This window comes from Scylla paramamosain, chromosome 42 (assembly GCF_035594125.1).
Source record: "Scylla paramamosain isolate STU-SP2022 chromosome 42, ASM3559412v1, whole genome shotgun sequence".
Lineage (NCBI taxonomy): Eukaryota > Metazoa > Arthropoda > Malacostraca > Decapoda > Portunidae > Scylla > Scylla paramamosain.
In genome coordinates, this window is record NC_087192.1 from 3,521,978 (window position 1) to 3,542,500 (window position 20,523).

Here is a 20,523-nt window from a genome sequence, read left to right on the forward strand (position 1 = left end):
CGGACTCTGTTAACTCAGCAACTTCTGAAGTTCACCATTGTCACTGTGTCCACAGTTTGCATGCGATGCTTCAAAATTATACGTGGCTCCTGAAACAAGTGTGATACAAGTAGCACTGCTGCTACTGGATCTGTTACCATTACTGCCACTACTACTACTACCACTACTACTACCATTGCTGCTCCTGCTGCTGCTGTTACTACTACTACTACTACTACTACTGCTATTACTACTACTACCACCACTACCACTACACTACTACTGCTTCTGATGGTGATAATGATGATGCTACTGCTGCTGCTACTGCCGCTGTTACTGCTGCTGCTACTATCTACTCCCTCTGTATATTTTGCAGTATTGGTGTATCCCGGTCTTCCGTGTGTTACTCTGGATATTATTTTAGAGAAATTGTACCTCTCATACCAAGCTTTGTATTTCGTGCATGATAGATTTATGCATGAACACATTATAGTTAACATTTGTTCATGTGTTTCAGTTCCAAATACTTAGGACATTATTTGCTGCACTCTCTCCACCTGAGTGTGTGTTGCCTTTGCTTTGCTGGCTTTTCAAATTTTAAAAGACATTCCTAAGACTTTCCTTTACCTTCCATCCTTTAGTCCTGCCTGGCGGGGGGCGGTGCTCTATCCAGGCGAGGAGGTCCTAGGCGGGGCATCCTGTGGCTCCGGGTGTCCTCCGCTGCCGGCAGACGAGGCATGTGGTAGGTAACTAACTGGCTCCGAGCAGCTGCTCTCCGACCCCACGCTGCTGCAGGCGCTCACGGAGGCAAGAAAGTGCTGAGTAAAATACCTGGTACTATTGCATTTTATTGTTCTGATACAAATCATTATCTACAAGTGGTACGATGTGGCATGTCTTATTTAATAATTATGGTAGTATTATTTATAACCATAATGGCAATAATGATCGTAATAACTTGCACTCCAGAATAACCACACGAATGGAAAAAGACGTCCCTAGTGCTATCAGGCCCGTGCCAGCGCTGGGGCGCCGCGGGCGATATGTTGACGCGTGCTGCCGCCGCCCCGCCGGGTGGGGCCTCGGGGCGGCGGGCGGCTCTCCCCGCCGGGCGGCAGGCACTAGCAGGAGTCTAGCCGGACACTTCCTAGACAGCAATTCATGGAAAGTATCTATAAAGTTTGGATCATAAACATGGTAAACTGGCGAGTAACGCAGGGCAAACAATATGGCGGAGGGACCTGGCAGACCGAACCGCACGTCCCGGTGAGGCCGGCCGCCGCCCGCAGGCAGCGGCGCGGCCACTGGCAGTTGGTGGACAAGGCGCGGACCGGCCCGCCTGCCGCGCGGCTCCTGAGAGGCTGAGCCGCCGCCAGGCCCAGCCCACGCCCGGCCCCAGTCAGCAGAAATGCGCGGCTCCCGGCGCCCTTGTGCTTTCTACTCACGCTGTGTTGAAAGCACAAGTTTGGCTACACGCAGATACCTGCGTGAGGGGCGGCCCGGGACGACCCCACCTGATTCAGGCGAGGCCCCGGGTCGCGGGCTGATAGTCAGCGCGGCCCTGGACGCTCCGTTGTCAGCACGTTCCCGGGGCGGCCGCCAGCCGGGGGGAGGCAGCAGGGGACGCTCCGGGTGGTGAGTCCTTTTGGAAAATATCAGCGCATAAAAAGTAGCAGTGCGTGACAAGGAGCGTCCGGGGCGACAGGGTGTGATATGCATGATTCACAGTGGTGGTGAGACGGGTCAAACTAAACGGTTTTGATGGATGTTCGTATTCGGCTGGAATGTTACGCTTCATACTTCATCTGTAGGCAGTATTTGGGCTTCATTTAACGTTAAGCTTAAATTCCTCTTAAAGACCTTTCTCTCAGAACTCGAGTGCAATGACAAAACTAAAAAGCTTCACAGGCAAAAACAAACACGTCAGAGAAACACACAAACTCGGGCAAGATTAAGAGTGACTTGCAGCGCAACAGCCACTGGTCAACAACGCACAGACCTGTACAGTTAACAATTTCTTCTTTGTTGTTGTTGTAAGCCACATAATCGGTGCCCTGAGATCTTTCAAGCTTCCACGTGAAGAGTTGTCAAGACTCAAGAGCATACAAAATAGCAAAGTTACCCCGATCCACAGACCGCTGTCCCTCCCAAGAAAACCAAAGCTAACATCCTCTCAGCAGGTACCCGGGCACCGTTCTCTCTCTCTCTCTGCCGCAGTCGCCGCCGCTACAAGGAAATAAGAGTACTGGTCACCCCACACGGTGGAGATCTGTAAAGACTGTCGGCGCTACACTGCTGCAGAGAATCGCTTCTGGGGCGGGCGCCTCCTGCTCAGTCAGAAGCTAACCTCTTACAAACGCGTCTAGCGAAACTGACACTACCGTTACAAGTATAGTGGAAATGCCTTTGAGGAACTTTCTTAAAGCTACTGCTACGAGCCTAGTCTGGCCTCACAAGCGAGTATGTACAGCGTCTTGGAACTGGCTATCTGGGCAGGTAGCGTCCGTTTGGTCAACTCGACTATTTATACATTATGTAGATCGGGGGACACAATTTTGATTTTATGATTTTGATAACTTTCCCGGGGGCACCACAATCTTCTTGACGCGAGTGAGTGGGGCAAGGGGAGGACGAGAGGCGGAATGACGTGGAGGAGAAACAAGAAGCGGAGGGGGATCGTAGTAGTGGTGGTGGTAGTAGTAATAGTAGTAGTAGGAGGAAGAGGAGGAGGAGGAGGAGGAGGAGGAGGAGGAGGAGGAGGAGGAGGAGGAGGAGGAGGAGGAAGGAAGGAAGAAGAGAAAAATGCAAACCAAGCGAACTAAAAACACAGCAAAAAACTCAAAGCTAAAAAACCAAAAACTCAAACGTGAAAACATTCAAACTCATAGTCGCGGGCTCGCTCGTGGCACACCGCTACTGCACAACGTTCGTCTACGGTGTTCCCTTCTCGGTATCGGCGGCAAGGTCACCGTCCACCAGCTACCGTGAGGCTGCGGCCGCCTGGTGGTGATGGTGGTGGATGTCGGCGGCATGACGCTGCACACGCGCTGCACATACGTCTCTCAGTGACACGTATCGCCTTAAGGATATATTTCATTTGTTTGCCTCGAGGCCATCTGTTCTGAGGAGTGTTATTTGATTATTAATAGTATTCTTCCCCTCGCCGCGCTTCGGGGGCGGCGAGGGGGCGCTCGTGGTTGTTCCCTATGACTAGAGTTCTACATCAGCTTTGGAGGAAACGGATGAAGCAGAGGCTGGTGGAAGGTGAACCATACGAACCTTTGGGGATACGTGGTCGCGTTAACAAGGCACGAGGTGGTGGCTAGGAAGGCACAGTACGAACCGTGACCAGGACCTTCTAGCAGTGCCGCCACAAACAGAATGACAAGGGAATCGATCGATCTACGAAGGTGTCGTATTTAGAGTGAATACTGATTGATCATTGTTATTAACTCTCACACGTCAATCACTTACTAGGGTTCCCACGTCGCCTTCACTGGGGGTGTGGCCCTCTGGCAGCCCGGGTGGAGCGTGTGGGTTGAGCTGCGACGCGCCGCCACTGTAGTGCGCCGGGTTTTCTGGGGCGAGTCGCGAGGCTCGTGAACTTGCGAAGCAGTCTCGTTTGAGGCTCTGTATGCCGCCTCTCTTTGATCGCTTTGATTTTAGATCTTTTCATCGTGTGTGTGTGTGTTTGTGTGTGTGTGTGTGTGTGTGTGCGCAGCATCACCTCGGCGTCGTGAACTAAGCGACACCGGAGACTGATGGCGTGGACCACACAGGGTGTCTCAGGTGTGTGTGTGTGTGTTGGTCACACGCGAGGTGTTGAACCCGAAACCCAGTGAGTGAGTCGATGCGTGCGCAAGGGTGTGGGGGTGGGGGGCTCGGGGGAGCCTCGCCCCACCGCCGTCGCGACGTCTGTCAATGATCGAATGAAGGTGATGCTCAGTCGCTACCATGCGAGGTGTCGTGGCAACCATGTCCAGTACTCGACCACTGCGTCCTCGAAGGAGAGGTGGGTAAGGGGAAGGGGAGTGGGAGGCGCCGGGTGACAGACAACTGGCGGATGAGTGGGTATGTACACGGTCGTGGTGATGATAACAACGGGACGATGACCGGGCGAGGGCGAGGGCGTGGCGCGCTGGGAAGGGGAGACACTAAGCCTCTGTGCTCTAGTTACTGTGTCAAATCAAGGATACAGTGTGAAACAAAAAGTCTCGCGACACAGGTGCCCTCAGCCACAGGTGCCTGGAGGCCCCGCGTCCTGGCTCAGCCTGGCGGCGGCCGAGCCGAGACTGGTGACCAGAGAAAACAAACAAACCACAACACAGGTAATAACACAGGTGCCACTAGTACTATTACTCTTCTCTATTTATTTTATTGAAATGTCAAAAAGCTCAATGAAAACTGTGATGAAGAAACAAACAGTGGCTTACTTGTTCGTGTCAGCAAGAAACAACAGATGAAGCAGTCGCCTACAACGGCGACGTATGACAGTAAGTAAACATTTGACGTGGCTGACGGGCCCCCCTGTCTCCCTTCCCTCTACCCCGGGGAGCGGCAGTCCTCGCTCCTGGCCCCCGCGGGCAGCCGTGGGGGCGCGAGGCGCCACACACTGCCTGCCACGCGGGGTCGCTGGGGGAGGGGCGGGCGAGGAGGGGGGGATGTCGTGCACCATGACTGCCCTTCGTGTCAACAACTGCCTACCTAGGGCGTGTGCAGCAGTGTGGTGGAGTCAGTACCGACTAAATCAACGGAAAGGCACAACTAGCAAGTCGGAAAAACTATCGCTTCCACATTCTATTATTCATTATCATTATTTTAATTATTATAATTATTATAGTTATTATTGTTATCATTATATATTTTTATTCTCAGCGCAGCGTCGCGCCTCCCAAGCTGGTGTTGTTTTGAGGCTCGTGGACTGGTAGCGACAATGCCATCAGGACTCCGTGATGTCGTGCTACTCTAGTACTCTCACTCTCTCACACTCACTCTCACTCACTCTCACATCCATATTCTCTCTCTCTCTCTCTCTCTCTCTCTCTCTCTCTCTCTCTCTCTCTCTCTCTCTCTCTCTCTCTCAGCGATAGTCTTGCCTTCTTTGTCATTAAAAGAGCGTTAAATAACCGCAACAGTGTGGGTGACGGAGACAGCAGTGGTTCGCCCCTCCCCGCGTTCTGCCACACGCATCTAACCACAAAGCTTAATTTAAGGGTATTCCTATTTTTGACTTATATATGTAGACTTAATTTTACGCTCGCCCGGGTGTGGCAGTGCGAGCGGGCACCCCTCGGCCTCCGGCGCCACTCGCCCCTATGGAACTGCGCTTCATTGACGGGATAACAACAGTAACAAAAAATAGTGTAAAGCGGGTACCATAGGGCGCTGCAGTGAGGTCCTCGCCAGGCCGGCAGGGAGAGGGGGGGGGGGGCCAACCCTTCAGCTCAGGGGGGGTAAGGGTCAAACAGTAATATTAATTGTATTATCATTAAGGTGCATTTACAGAGGTGGCAGTGCATAGATGTTATTGAAGAACTCTCTACAAAAATGAATTATTGCTTTCTTTGTAGGATCACCATGCATCTTAACCTTCACGACAAACACAAGAGGCTAAATCGGTAAATTTTTTTTTTCGATTTATAGTAGAGCAAGGAGGGAAAATACATTCTTTTTATTACTTGACTGACTACAAAACTAAGGGTACAGGAAGCAATATAACCCAGTCAATTACTCACCACACTACCTATTACAAAATCATGGAGAGAAAAAAGTATGGACTCGGTGTAAAGAAGTGGTAGATTTATCCAGACTCAGAAACACAAGAGTTAACAGACATGCTACAGTTCTTAATAATTTTTTTAGATTTTCGTTTATATTTTTAGGCATGAGAACCCACCTACCCGACACCTACAGCTCAGCTACACCTTCAAGCTTGCCTAAGGGCGCGGCGCGGCGTCGGCTGCCGGGCGGGCGTGTGCTGGCGCGGGAGGCGGACAGCCAGGACCGCAGGATGACTGTGGTCCACGCCGTGACCCGCACAAGATTGAGCAGCGAAACCAAGATGTCGACTAGCAGCGGCGGCGGCGGCGGCGGCGGCGGCACTAGAGACGCTACGGCAGCGAGGCCTTAAAGACTCATCGTTACGAGTTGACCAATCTTCATCAGAAGTATTTTGTAGAACTTTCTAAAAAGAGTTCTTCAAAATTCGAGAGAACTATCCTATTAGTGTATATATAAATACATATATACATATATATACATATATATGTATATAGATATACATATATACATATATTCTAAATAGAATAAAGTAAATATTTATCAAAAACAAATGGATTCATAAATTTATAAATGGTTCACATGTGCCACACCGAAGAGCGATCCGGAGCCTCAAAAATAGTGATGTTTACAAACGTGTGGGCAAGTGAAGCTCCGAGGCGCCAGACGTGGCCGCTTCAGCTTCAGTAATCCTATGAAGCAAACAATGAAACGATTCTGTACACGAAGAGTCAGGAAAATATGATGAAACTGTGAATAAGGAAAGATTCTTAAAACTGACCATAAACGGTTTTAGTCTAAACTGGAAATGCTCTATAAAGTCCACCGGCCCAGCTAATGTAGCTGGGCGCGTTCCCTGATGGCCGAGGCTCGCCCTCCACCGCCCGGGGCCCAGCCGACCATAGGCGGCTGGAAGACCATCGTATGTATGATTATTTCGTTTTTCCACTTGCGTGTGCGTGGGCGAGGGCGGGGTGGTGTGTCAGGGTGGGGGAGGGGTGGCTGAGGCGCGCTGGGGGGAGGGCGGAGCGGGGCGGGAGGAGGAGACAGCGGCCCGCCACACACTCTCACACGCACACACGCACTCACGCACACATCCAGGCAGACACACACACACACACGCACACACACACACACACACACACACACACTGCCGCCTCAGCACTCGGCAGGTCCAGTCCCTGGCCACTCCTGCGTCCTGCCGCGGCGGCCAGTCACGTCACGTCACTTACGCTCACTAAGTATTGGCTACGTTGTAACTCGGGAAAAATACGTCTTGTATGGACAGTATAAACAACATTTCGTTTGCTTTGCCTTTCACAGACTGTTTCTTTACTGTCAGCCAGTCACTAGTCCAAGGCGAGGGCGGGCCGGGCTGTCTCGCCGCCACTAGGAGGGAGAGGAGCGCCGCGCCTCGCTGTCACTCTTCTGCGGCCTGTGTCTCGTCACCGCCGCGGGCAGCCTCCGCAGTCTGCTGCTCACACGCCTCGCGGGCCCGCCAACACTACATGGTTCTGGGTTCATTGAAGTTTCTTTTCTAATAAAGTCGTCACAGTTTTTTTTTTTTAATTATTTTTTCCAATGTCTGTCTAGTTTCCGATGACGATTTCATGAGCGGGTTTTATATATATATATATTGAGTTATCTATATTGTATTACACAATTGTTTTCGCTGCTTATTGTATTATCTGGGTCATTGTACTTCATTTTCTAATAGAATTTGTTTCTGATGCGTGAACCGTCCGCGGCTGTCTCCCTCTAGTACTACTGAACACTATATTATATATTATGTAAGTATAGGTATATAGGTATGCATTTTATTTTTCACTCTTCACTCTATCAGCTACGGCATTTTTTCCTCGTCTTCTTTCACTGGAAACTGGAATCGTCACTCGTCGTGTTCACGAGAAACAGTCAAGCTCACGCTCACGCTGCTCAGTCGCTTCAAGAATCGCTCGGAACTCTCACAGTCACTCGTGGTATATCAAATATTTCTTTTTCTCTACACTTGTACAAATAGCATTGAAACTTTCATTTGGCGAGACTTGTTCCCTGACGTTGGATTTGCAGACGTGTGGTTGGACACTGAGGTCAGGGGGGAGGGGGAGGGAGGGGTGAGGGGAGGGAAAGGGGAAAAAAAGGGGAAGGGGGGGGTCCCAGCAGCTGTTGATGTATGTATGCTTGAGGTGGAGGGGGAGAGGGTGGCTGGCACGTGCGTGGGACTGATGAAGGCTGTGTGTGTGTGTGTGTGTGTGTGTGTGTGTGTGTGTGTGTGTGTGTGTGTGTGTATGCCTCTGTGTGTGTGTGTGTGTGTGTGTGTGTGTGTGTGTGCGCTACATATCTTCATACATATACATAAATTTTTTTAAGGACTTCTTTGTGCTTGCTGTGTGCGTGTTTACTAGTGCTTAATTCTTTATCTTTATCTTTTTTTGCTTGCTTGCGGGGATTGCCTGCAGCTTCCTCCCCAGACGAGTTAAAAAACCAACACGTATGAGCAGACAAGCCAAAAGCTGAATTGGGGGGGGGGGGGTGAGGGCTTGGGGGGAGGGGAGGGAGGAGTTTCGCTCTAATGCTTCATCATACACAACAGGAGGAGGCTTCTTCAGGAAAACATTTCACTGAGGCGGTTATGTATGTGTATGTGTACAGTGAAAAAAAAAAAGAAAAAAAAAATCAAGAACCAGTGATATTAGATGCAAAGGAATTGGTCTGTGGTAGCGACGCGAGTCAAGCTGTTCACAGTATTGGGACCCGCTCAAATTATTCTTTGTATTTCCTGTGACACCTTATTTTCTTTTTTTTTCTGGCAACACTGCTGCTTGGAAGCTGTGTTGTGTGTCGGGCGGCGGTGGTGGTGGTGGTGATGGCGATGGAGAAGGCAGATGGTGGCGATGATGGCGGCAGTAGTAGTAGTAGTAGTAGTAGTAGTAGTAGTAGTGATAGTAGTAGTGATAGTAGTAGTGATAGTAGTAGGAGTAGTAGCAACAGTATTAGTATTAGTAGTAGCAGTAGTAGTAGTAGTAATAGTAGTGGTAGTAGTAGTAGGAGCAGTAGTAGAGGTGAGGCTGCAGATGTTCAAGCTGGCGAAGATAAGCGTCAAAAGCTGGTGGGCTGGCTGGCTGGTGAGCGAGCGACAAGCAAGTACACGACTTCTGGCGGAGGGACGTGGCGGGACGGGGCGGGAACCTGGGAGGGGAGGGCTGGGGAGGGGGGCAGGAGAGTGGTGGCAGCGACGACGACGACGGCGGCGGAGGCGGCGGCGGCGGCAGCGTGAGGGAGGCGGTGTTGTGTGGGTGGAGGTGGTGGTGAGTAGGATGCGACACGGGCGCCGGCAGTCTTGATGTGGCAGGACGCGGCAGGTGGTGGGGAGAGGCGTGCTTGCCGTGGCTTCCGCTGACTGGGACGCTACCTGTGGATGGAAAAGAGAGTGTGAGAGGCGCTGGCGGGAAGTGGAGCAGTGGGGAGAGAGTTGGGTGAGAGGGGGCAGAGATCTAGCGTGCTGGTGTAAGAGGGAGAAGGAGAAGGAAGAAGAAGAAAAGCAAATGTATATAGAAAGTATGAGAGAGAGAGAGAGAGAGAGAGAGAGAGAGAGAGAGAGAGAGAGAGAGAGAGAGAGAGAGAGAGAGAGAGAGAGAGAGAGAGACTTTAGTGAGGCAGGAATTTAACATACGACTTGATTGGGGGTAGAAGAACGGCTGTTGGACTCTCATAGACTTCCTCCTCCTATCCCCCCTTCCTTCTCCTCCTCCTCCTCCTCCTCCTCTGGTGATCGACCGTCCACAAAGAACAAAATGAGGGCAAACAAAGGACCTGGAAGCAAGGAAGGAATGGCGCGGGCCTTGTCTTGTCTTCCCTTACTTTGCTCTGTCTTACCTTGCCTTGCCTTGCTCTGACCAACTCTAGTTAACAGTCAAGCCCCGTCAAGCCGGAGTCCAAAAGTTTGCTGCCGATGCTAATTTCATTTCATGTCCAGAATTTTAAGTAATCAAATAACTAAGGGAGTTTTTATTTATATATCCAGACTCTTTATTTTATTTAATTTTTTTCAGTAATTTGTGTTTTGAGTGTCTTCACTGCCTTGCTGGGACGGGAATTACAGGGTGTGGGGGAAGGAAGGGAAGGTAAGGAGGGAAGGAAGGAAAGGTTTATGCAGAAGTAAAATAAATGAGGCAAGTTGAGGAATACTTGAAGCAGGAGGAACACATGTAAAAAATAAAGGAAAGAGAGAAGGAATGAAAGAAAGTGAAAAAAAAGTAAACATGCAAGCTGAATAAAGATGGCGCTCACATGTTGAAAGTGAAAAAATACAAGAAGCTAACGTACACACACACACACACACACACACACACACAGACACACACATACAGACAAATAAAAACCACCTTAATGCAACTAATGCAGATTCAACCACCACCGTCACCACTACACTCCCACCACCACCACCACCACCACCACCACCACCACCACCAAACAAACACATACACACACAAATACCCAAAATATGAACCAGCTGACAACTTTACCATCACAAGTTCTTCTTCGTGATCTCTTCCTACCATTACTCCTCCTCTTCCTCCTGCTCCTCCTCCTTCTCCTCCTCCTCCTGCTCCTCCTCCAAGTGGCCTCGATATCTCAGGTGCGCAAAAAAGGTAACACGCGCCCGATAGCGGATGATTGACTTACACTGCCGCCTCTTAGACCTGTTTTATCGGGGTTAGGGGCGTGTGGCATGGCGTGGCGTGAGGCGTGTGGTATGTGGTGGGACTTGGCTTGTGTCTGTATGTGTGTGTGTGTGTGTGTGTGTGTGTGTACATAGTCACATAGATACACAGGCCACAACAGACCTTGCTGTCCTTACGAGGTGACCTGACCTAGGACTACTAAGGTGATAGTAGAAGAATAGGACAACAAAAGTAGAAGAAAAGAACAGCAGATAGGAGAAAAGGACAGAGAGAAAGAGAGAGAGAGATTTCACACCCACAGTGCTGGTATACCTACTGACAGACCATCGATATACGCATTAATACACCACTTAGACGATGTATCCTCTAACACAGCAGCGATGTAGCCACTAAAACCTCATTAATATACCTACTTATAGTCTATTGATTGAGAGAGAGAGAGAGAGAGAGAGAGAGAGAGAGAGAGAGAGAGAGAGAGAGAGAGAGAGAGAGAGAGAGAGAGAGAGAGAGAGAGAGAGAGAGAGAGAGAGAGAGAGAGAGAGAGAGAGAGAGAGAGAGAGAGAGAGAGAGAGAGAGAGAGAGACCAAATAACCGGAAAGGCAAGAAATGGGAATTAGAAGAGGAAAATGAAAGATGAGAAAACTGAAACGAAATGGAAAGAAAGAGAAACCAGAAAAAAAAGAAAAATAAATAAATAAAAGAAGAAAACCGACAGAATGAGATGAGAAAAACGGAAACCACTTCAAAACAGAGATGGAAGAGGAGGAGAAAGGAGGAAGAAGAAGGATAGATGATAAAGAAGAGAGGCACAGGTTAGGAATGATAGAAGCAAGAGGTTGTATGTACAAGTGGAAGGGAATCATTCTCGTCCACTTTGGTACATTTTGCTCCATAAAACACTGAATGGCTGACTCCCGAATCTAGCTACCAGGAGGAAGAGGAGGAGGAGGAGGAGGAGGAGGAGGAGGAAGAGGAGGAGGAGGAGGTCTCGAAGCCACGGCGTTAAATGGGACTTGTTGAGAAGGAGAAAGATTACTTGAAGAGGGAGGAAGGAAGGAAGGAAGGAAGGAAGGAAGGAAGGAAGGAAGGAAGGAAGGAAGGAAGGAAGGAAGGAAGGAAAGAACGAACGAAGGAAAGAAGGAAGGAAGAGAGGATTTTGAAGAGGTAACTAAGGAAGGAAGGATCTTGAAGTAGGAGGGAGGGAGGGAGGAAGGGAGGGAAGAAAGGAAGGATGTTAAAGGGGAGGGAAGAAAGGAAGGAAGGAAGACAGGAAGGGAGGAAGGAAGAAGGTAAGTAAGTAAGCAAAGAAGGAAGGATCCTGAAGAGAGAAGAAATGAAGGAAAGAAAGAGGTTAAGATTTTGGAGAGGGAACGAGAAATGGAAGGATTGTAAAGAGGAAATTAAGAAGGAAGAATCTTTAACAGGGAAGGAATGATACTGAAGAGAGAAAGAAGATAAGAATGAAGGAATGCTCTTATAACAATAATGAAGGAAGGAAGGAAAGAAAGAAAGAAGAACCCTAGATCGAATAAATAAAGGAAAAACAAAGAAATACAAGGGTAGACAGAATAATAATAATAATAAATAAATAAAAGACAAGACAGGGAAATCAGATTAAAAAAAGAAATGAAGGATGTACTAATGAATAATGCAGAACGAAAGTCTCTCTCTCTCTCTCTCTCTCTCTCTCTCTCTCTCTCTCTCTCTCTCTCTCTCTCTCTCTCTAAAGCCGTGTTCCATGTTACTGAGGAATTAAGTTTTTTTGAGCATCGCAAAGACGGGAGAAGAGACAGGAGGAGGAGGAGGAGGAGGAGGAGGAGGAGGAGGAGGAGGAGGAGGAGGAGGAGGAGGAGGAGGAGGAGGGGAAAGAAACTAATGAAATACTTGTAATTTGAAGGAGAGAGAGAGAGAGAGAGAGAGAGAGAGAGAGAGAGAGAGAGAGAGAGAGAGAGAGAGAGAGAGAGAGAGAGAGAGAGAGAGAGAGAGAGAGAGAGAGAGAGAGAGAGAGAGAGAGAGAGAGAGAGAGAGAGAGAGAGAGAGAGAGAGAGGCAAGGAGGAAGGGGAGGAAGGGAAGGAGGGAAGGAAGAGGAGGAGGGGAAGATTGGGGAGAATAAAAATAAAAGAGAGGAAAGAAAAGTGAAAGGACAAGTTTTAAAGAGGATGAGAGAGAGAGAGAGAGAGAGAGAGAGAGAGAGAGAGAGAGAGAGAGAGAGAGAGAGAGAGAGAGAGAGAGAGAGAGAGAGAGAGAGAGAGAGAGAGAGAGAGAGAGAGAGAGAGAGAGAGAGAGAGAGAGGTTAATTCGTTCGTACATACATACATATCTACCTCTTTTCGGCTCTAATGAAGAATAATTACACGGCTAGAGACACGTAAGAGACAAACTTGGTGTCTCTCTAAGCGTCTCATTGTCTCTCCATTGCAATCTCTATTACGATCTGACGCGGCGGACGCAAGAGGACGAAGTGATGGAAAAAAAAAAAAAGAAAAAAAAGAAAGAAAAGAAGGCACACAAGAGGAAACTGGAGGTGAGAATTTTGAGAAGGAAAGAAAAGGAAAGAAAAATGAAGCTAAGAATATGAAACTGTGTATAAAAGAGAAAAAAGAAAAAGAAAAGAAGGCGCACAACTTGAAATCGAAGGTGAAAATAGTGAGAGGAAAAGAAAAGGAAAGAAAAAAATGACGCGAATATAAAAATGTGGAAAAAGAAAAGAAAAGGGGAAAAAATACATATTACGAACAAGAATCAAATGTCAGTGTAAGAAAAAAAAAGAAGGAAGGGAAAGAAAAGAAAAGAAAAGAAACACAGTAAGAATATGAGACTGTGTTAAAAGAAATAAATAAAGAAAAAAAGAAAAGAAAAAAAAACAACAGAAAACCGGAAGTGAATATCAAAGTGTATAAAAAAATGTATATAGAAAACTGAACGAGGTGTAAAGTTATTTATTTTTTTATTTGTTTAGTATTTTTCATCTAATTTGTTTGATTATTATTGTGACGTTCGTTTTCTTGTTTTTTTCATTTTTTTTAATCTTACATTTTCGATTTTTTTTTATTGTATTTCATTGTATTTTTATTTTTCGTTGCATTATCATTATTTGGGGCTTTCGATTTCGTGTGGTCTGTTTTTTTACGCTTATTTGTTCGGATCTCATGAATATGGAAAATATAGGCTGCGTGTGTGTGTGTGTGTGTGTGTGTGTGTGTGTGTGTGTGTGTGTGTGTGTGTGTGTGTGTTTCTGACTATATGCGTTTTTTTATATGTATGTTTGTGTGTATAACTCTGAAACTCTATCATGTATGTGCACATTCTCAAGTATATCATGTACGTTTCTGAATGTACTTATAAAAACACGTCCGTGAGCGTCCATGTACGTTTATATGCTCGTTTTTGAGTGTGTGCGTAAGTACCTCTCAGTGTGCGTGTGAGTGTGCGTGTGTGCGAGTGTTTATGTTCTTATGTGCGTTTTTCGCGTGGTTGTTTACTGTTGGGTCCGCGTCGCATCGTGATGAATGAGTTGTAGGGGTCTGCGCTCCCTGTTAGAGGTCAAGAGGTTCCTGGTGGGGGGAATCTCACAGGTTGATAAGGAGGCTTAGGGGGAGGGGAGCGATAGGAAGGGGAAGGAAATGTGTTCAGGTTGAGGGTAAGGCGCGTCAGAGGGAAAAGGGAGAGTAATGGTGGATGTCAAGGGGGAGCGGAGGGCTGTCTAGGGGCAAGGGTGAGGCGTCAAGGGGTGACACTGCGTCGGTTAAGGGGAGAGGAACAGTTTCGTGGCTGAACGTGTTAAGGCGCCTGTGGGAAGGGGTGATGGGGGTCTGGCACAGGGTGGTGGAGACAGCAAGGGACAGGAAGGGGCAGGTATGGCGCTAACATGGTCTTGCTGTTCACCGCTAATTGCAGAGAGAATTATTCTGTGCAAGAGAGGCAGAAGCCAAGCCAGGCAGCACGCAGGCCAGGAAAGGCCTGTGTGAGTGTGGCAAGCCGCGAGTTCCTCCTGCGAGAGGGCACTGTGCATGACCATCATGAGGAAGCAGCGTGCACACAGTGTGCTGGAGCATGGACGTGTGGCCTTGATGGCGAAGTATTCTCCAGATGTAATCGCTTAGGGTAACAGCGGCCAGCACTGCCTGAGGCCCCTGCCCTGAGTCTCTCGTCAAGTTTAAGGGAAAAGGCAGCAAGTTCCTTACGAAAGGTTGCTCTTCAATTTCTTACGGCAAGCAGCTGAAAAGGCGAGGAGCCGCGGGCCGTGGCCATGGACGGGCCGCGTCCTGGCCGGTCCTTGCCGCGGTTGGCCAGGTAGTGGTGGCTGACGGAGAGGCGAGACAGGCCTTCAGATGGAGGACGGGACGCCCGTCTCGCGGCGGGCAGACTTCTTTTTCCTGAAAACAGTCATGAGGTGGAAGGGTCTGGACGCGCCTTCAGAGCCTCGCCATTCGCCGCTCATCACAACCTGCAGCAGCTCAGATGAAACACTTTTGCCGAGACGCAAAAAGTCAGCAAACTCTGCATCAGCATTCCGGCGCGCAGCGCTGAGTCTGGCGACCTCAGAAAGAGTGGTTGGAATTTTGCCTTATTTTGTGAAACTGAAAGTGAAACACCAAGGAAGGGAAGAAAAATAATGATGCGCATGGAGGAAGATAAATGATGACAAGATAAAAGAACGACATCGAACACGAATTTAAGGAACTGTTGCTCGTGAGACAAAAGCTACACGTCCTTTGTGCAGCAGCAGCAGCAGCAGCAACAGCAGCAGCAGCAGCAATGGAGTCATGCCGTGACCGCCAAGAAGGACAAGGGCAGCCACACCTCTCAGCGGGAAGTCCCCCGCGCCCCATCCTTGTGTCCACCGGGATATCAAACCTGTCCTGGAATGGAGTGACGTCCAGCATCTCATCCCGCCGATTGCGGCCCAGCCAGCCGTCGTCCCCTGCGGCCTGTACCTGTGTGGGCGCTGTGCAGGGAGAGGCGCTGTTCGTGTACACCTAAACTTTTCCATAGAGGAATTCGCATATTCGTATTAGCCGTAAGCAATAAGGAGATGAAATTCCGAAGATTCACGTGAGTGTCGTGCACCTTTTCAGGCAGGGAAATTGAGTGACGCGGCGCTGGCGGCGCCTCAACCCCGAGGCGGATGAGCATGTCTGCTGCGAGGAGCGTCTTTGTGAGGCAACAGCCAGGCCGACATAACGACGCGTAACGACACGCCACCTCCCGGCACAGGTAAGACCCGCGCTACATTCTCTCACAACTTATGAAATGAAAAGACAGACGTAGCACTCAAGGTCTGTCTGTCTATCAGTCTCTCTATATCTACGTATCTGTCTGCAAGGAAGCTAACTGATGCAAGGAACAAGACATTCAACAGAACTTTGTAGCTTTCCAAGCCTGAAGGAGGAGTTTTGTTGTTCTCCTAACATGATGCAATAAAAAAAAAATTCATGTGATGATGTTCCGTGCTGTAGGTGTGTTGCTGGCAGGCCCTGATGCCTCCCTGCTGAGTGACAGGCGGGGCTCGGCAGACGAGGGAGCGTGTTAATACCGGGCGAGTGTTTGTCTAATTGAGACCAGAGCTGTGCTGGTAATTATGATGCGTGTTGACTCTAGCAACACGAAAACACTTGTATCATAGACTGCGGAGACGAGAGAGAGAGAGAGAGAGAGAGAGAGAGAGAGAGAGAGAGAGAGAGAGAGAGAGAGAGAGAGAGAGAGAGAGAGAGAGAGAGAGAGAGAGAGAGAGAGAGAGAGAGAATAACCCATCGAAAGGAAGGCCAGGAATCCTCAAGGGAGAGAGGGAAGAATAGAAGAAAAAACTGCAGAGTCTTTAGAATGCCGGGAGGAAAGGAAAGAGGAAGGGAGGAAGAGGCGAGTTACGGAGCGAAGGGAAACAGAAAGGGAGACAGGGAAGGGAAAGTGTTGCTGTGGCTGGCTGGTGGAGGCACATGAAGGGCATACAAAGGGAGAGATGGAAGAGTGGATGAATGGAAGTATGGAAGAACAGAAGGAGGACAGATGAGGTGATAGAAGAATAAGGTATAGGAAGGGATGGACAGAGTGAGCATTAGTGGAAGCAAGTAAAGGGAGAAGATGCAGTGTGGAAAAGTTAGGTTAGGTTAAGTTATATTAGGTTAAGGACTCGTGAAGGCAAATTAAGGGAAGCCATGTAGTGTGGAAGGGTGGAGAGTGAGAATGGAACAAGGTGGAACAATCGAATAAAAAACAAAGTATTCTCAAATGTCACGACGCCATATTGCAACTTTGAACAGGCTGTAGGGAAAGCTAATCAAGTTTTCAAGGATATTTTCATGATTCCAGCGGTGATCTAACCAAAAATTCGGCATCACCAATTAAAAAGAAAAAAAAAAAAAAACTTGAGCACCAAAAAATAACAATAACACTTTCCGTGACCTTTGAAAATAGTCTTAGAGAGAAAACAAAGCGCCTAAGAGCACTAGCCAGAGTGGAAGCAGTAATGAAAACAGAGTGAATGGAAATATGAGGAAAATCGATCAGATGAAGGAGGAGCAGCATGATCTTTCCCTCTTAAATCGTTTCATATTATAAGAAGGAAATAAAATCGAACACTCACTCTATCTACGGAAATTAGACCGCGGAAGTATGAGATCAACACTGCACTCATGACTCAAGGCGCTTCCCGACACGTGCTGCATTCAAGGGTGTGTGTTTGTGCCGGTGGGACTTGTGAAAACCCCGCGGATGTTTGTTTGTGTTTTGAAGTGATGATGCTGAGAGGGAGGAAGATGCAAAGGAGGAGGAGGAGGAGGAGGAGAAGGACGAAGAAGCGAGACAGAAGCGGAAGAAAAAGATAAACTCACACACACACACACACACACACACACACACACACACACACACACACACACACACACACACACACACACACACACAAACGCATCAAAACTTCTACAGCTGACTAACTCTTGTCGCATTTTCTCGCCATCAACTTTTCACAGAGGCTGGAAGGCTAGAAGGGGATGGAGGGGCGACACACCCCTTCCTTTCTCTCCACCTCCCGCACCTCTTACACGTCCTTCACCTCATCCTACACCTCCTGCACCTCCTCCTATCCTCACCACGAGACACTGAGCCAGCAAAGCAAATGAGGCCGCGTGTGTGTGTGTGTGTGTGTGTGTGTGTGTGTGTGTGTGTGTGTGTGTGTGTGTGTGAGGGAGGTTATTGGGCCGCGCTGCAACGATTCTTCCTTATTTATTTATCTATTTATTACCGAAGGAGTGTGGCATCCAATCTCGTGAGTCTCGTCTCGTGCAGGTAGTCTCTCTCTCTCTCTCTCTCTCTCTCTCTCTCTCTCTCTCTCTCTCTCTCTCTCTCTCTCTCTCTCATACATACATACATACACATAAACATACTCACGCTAACTTAAAACTCATGCACGCACACACGCACCTCCCAAGATTCAAAGTTATATCAGATTTCACTTTCGAGATAACCGGGGGCTCGTTGCTCTCCAAGTCCAAAACGGCGTATGAGAGAGAGAGAGAGAGAGAGAGAGAGAGAGAGAGAGAGAGAGAGAGAGAGAGAGAGAGAGAGAGAGAGAGCCAGAAGGGGGACAGTCCGGCGAGGAGTTTACAGATATGCGGCGCGGCGGCATGAAAATATGGCTTACAAGAGGTTTACACGCGCACTTACCGTCAACTTTCGTCATTTTATCGCGATCTTTATGTGCCGTCGCCTGGCCGTGACCGCGAGGGTGCCTCCTGCCTCGCCTCGTAATCAGCTCCAAGAAACTGGCCGGGTTCTCTTAGTGGTGGTGGTGGTGGTGGTGGTGGTTGGGGTGAAAATCATAAACGTCTTGACTTTTACATGTGTGATTTCTTTCTCTCTTTCTCCCTCTCTCCCCCTTTTTTTTTTTTTTTTTTTTTTTTTTTTGACGAATAAATTTGTTGGCATTTCGCTGCTAACCAAATTACACGAGGCCAACCAAACTTTAAAACGCGGCGTTAAACTGGGAAACAGATTTTAACCTACCGCTGCTTGCAATTATGACACATTTCCAGCAGAATATTTTATAGCACACACACACACACACACACACACACACACACACACACAAACAGCTGACGAGGGGTGGGCGCGTGCAGGAAATGGCTCAATGGCTCTTCGTGTTCTCCTGACTGGCTCCTCGACTCCTCAAATGACAACAGCGGTCAACAGCAGCACACTAGTGGCGCCATCTGTGTTGGTGATGGGGGTGTTATGAGTGCGGGCGGCGCGTGGCGGGGACGAGGAGCGCTCTTCAGGGTGAGGGACGTCTGCCTGCGCCGCCCCTCAGCCCGCACGCCGCGCTAATTAAAGGGGGACAGCGAGGGTTCACTACAGTCCCACATTAACATACATAATTATGCACGTTAAGTTTCTGGACTCGGTCTGTGGAAGTATGCCAGTGAGTGTGTTGGAATGTATGTGTGTGTGTGTGTGTGTGTGTGTGTGTGTGTGTGTGTGTGTGTGTGTGTGTGTGTGTGTGTGTGTGATTCAGATTCAGATTCAGATTCAGATTCAGATTTATTTACATGCTCAGACTTTGTGATACAAAGTATGGAGCACAGCTCCTGCAATTATTTCAGATACAAACAAACACTAACAACTTATATAAATCAACTTTCTGTTACCTAAAAAAAATTATAGGTAGCTTTTAAAAAAAGAGAAATGTTAGACAAAATATATTGACTTTTACTTTGCATTAATTGGATAAACTTATTCACTGTTGGGTTATTTCTATAATAATTTGGAATATATTTGTTTCTGAGCTCCACGATGTTATCATTAGGGCATGACAATAAAATATGATATTCATCTCCAACAACATTACATCTACATAAAGTACATAATCTTTCTTCCCTATCTATACTATCATATCTTCCTTTCACAACAGGTAGTCTATTGTTATTTGTTCTTATTTTAATCAAAGGCATTCTGATACTCTTTTTAAGTTTCAATAGGTAATCTTCTCTGCAATACAAGTCTTTATACATTCTATAACTCTTACAAAGTCCCTTTGTTGAAATATTTCTAAACCATGATGTTATCCAATGATCTTTAAGTTTGTTTTCAACTGCTTTCCTTAACCATTCTGGATTATTAGTTTGTTGATCCATCCAAATACCTGACATACCAGTGTGTAAGGCATGGCAGTGTTTTGCATGACGAGTTGAGTGTTTGAGCTCATGCGAGTGTGTTTGTTATCAGTTCTATTTATGATTATTATTATTTTTTTTTTTTTTATAAGTTGGTCATTGCATTCTGAGTATTCTGTGCCTTTTTTTGTTGTCTAGTGTACGTAAACTATTATCTCCTGTACAAGGTAAAGAATAACGACCTACTTTGTAAAATCACCAACCACATTCTGAGTATTCTGTCCACTTTTTTTTCTTTTCTGTCTGATGTAAATGAAAGTTGTTACTGGAACCGCGATCTTTAAACTTCGTACTCCCTCCTACGCCCTGCCCACCTCTCTCTCTCTCTCTCTCTCTCTCTCTCTCTCTCTCTCTCTCTCTCTCTCTCCCTTCTCCTCCCTACGTAAAAAAAAAAAAAAAGCAGCAAGGAAGAATTACCAGCACATCTTCCTATACATATATATCCTATAGCAGAGTAAACTATCTAAAAAAGAAAAGAGGTATTAAAACATACAGTAACACACTAAAAACATACACACATCAACTAGAACCATTTCCACCTCGGTCACTTACACACACACACACACACACACACTCTCTGATAAATACCTGGAACTCTGAGTAATCTGACACCTGGATTCACCGATTCCCCAGACCCCTCCCTCGTTTTTTGAGCCTAATAAAAGAGCCCCGGGTCAGGTTACAGGAGGGAGTGAGGGCGAGGGCGTCTGGTGAGGCTCAGGTAATGCAATGATACGGTATTATTAGGAGTGTTCACAGCATTTGCATCTTCTGTGTGTGTGGTGATTGTATGGTGGTGGTGGTGGTGGTGGTGGTGGTGGTTGTTATTGTTGTTGTTGTTGTTGTTGTTGCAGTAATAGTATTAGTACAAGTAATGCTGGTAGTAGTAGTAGTAGTAGTAGTAGTAGTAGTA

The 20,523-nt window shown here is 47.6% G+C and overlaps 1 protein-coding gene across 1 annotated transcript in view; it reads right to left on the minus strand.

The window, feature by feature from the left end:
• Window positions 1-9,030: 9,030 nt before the first annotated feature.
• The window catches only part of LOC135093236 (innexin shaking-B-like), a gene marked incomplete at its 5' end in the record, with an annotated part of 27,363 nt that continues 15,870 nt past the window's right edge, over window positions 9,031-20,523 (minus strand). Inside the window, 1 exon segment of the mRNA XM_063992243.1 lies at window positions 9,031-9,169.